Here is a 1,310-nt window from a genome sequence, read left to right as displayed (position 1 = left end):
TTTATGATATCTACTCACTTAGCAAAAAAAAAAACATGGTAGGTGTTGTCAAACAAAAAGGTTCACTAGAAAACTTGTTTAACAGTTTGTTGCTGCGGTGATAAGCATGGATTAGAATTTTGCGAGGCAAATTTAACAATTCAAAATGATGTATAATTATTAAAGTTGTTAAAAGTTATGTACAGTATTTGTTAGCTATCCTTTTTTCTTTTTTTTTACAACTTTTGGCAGCCAAAACTAAGTTAGTAGCCGTGCCCGATGTAAAATATAACCAATGCCTCGTTTATAATGGCTATATAATTTAGTACTTCAACGCTTCAACTAGGTAAACTCTAGATTCTACTAGTTCTAAAATTGTGTAAGTAAGGAATTGTATAGTTAATTTTGTTTTTGTAAAGGGTTTACTATACGCAATCGTATCGTTGTTTATATATATAGTTGACGAAGTAAGTAAATTGTTTTTTATAGTCGTCGTGCGTTCCACATGAGTCGTTTTCAGAGCAATATTATGTCACGAGATGATACTTCACAAGAATTAGTATTTTATGTTGTGATATAAAATTTGTAAGTCGCGTTTGGGAACGACAAAGGACGTTACATTGGTTCCCAAGAGGTAAAAAAACTTAGGGACCCCTTTTATTCCTTCACTGTAACCACTGATCGACCACAACATGCTTCTTTTTATCGGTGTTGATGTTTATACGATTTTGATGGGACTGGTTCTCTCAATCAGGATATGAATCATATCTCCAATAATCTTTCATCTCGTTATTCCCTCGTTTATTTATTTTAATTCACTCTTTATTACTTAACAACTTCACCAGATAAATTCTGGATCATCTAATTATATTATTGTTTCCTTAACCAACTTAGCAACACTAAACAAATCGACTAATGGAATAACTAGCCCTTAATGTTGTTAATTATAATTTTATAATTGCTAAATTTGGCTTAAATCTGTAGCTAGAAATTTTAAGGTTTTAGAATGTATCTTTTTTTTTGTTCAGCAGAATGTAAAGGCAAGTGTCGTTATTACATGTACGTATCTTAACAGAAACTCATAATTTGGACTCAAGATGTCGTTTTCCCTATCAGAAGTTCAGAACTATATATGAAATTCTTGTCTTTGGCTGAGTTTTGTTTTCTTTATATTCCTAGATTGAGTAATTCTCAAGCTGATGCTCTTGCTCATCAAAAAAACTATCAGCAATTCTTTTGTAGATGTTTTTGCACCTGATTGGTTTATCAACTTCCACTCCATGAGAAAAGTTACTACTCGGTTGCCAAAAAAAAAAAAAAAAAAAAAAAAA

Source organism: Camelina sativa, chromosome 11 (genome assembly GCF_000633955.1).
Source record: "Camelina sativa cultivar DH55 chromosome 11, Cs, whole genome shotgun sequence".
NCBI classification, from domain to species: Eukaryota; Viridiplantae; Streptophyta; class Magnoliopsida; order Brassicales; family Brassicaceae; genus Camelina; species Camelina sativa.
The sequence above is the reverse complement of the archived record's forward strand: the minus strand, read 5'-3'. Positions refer to the sequence as shown.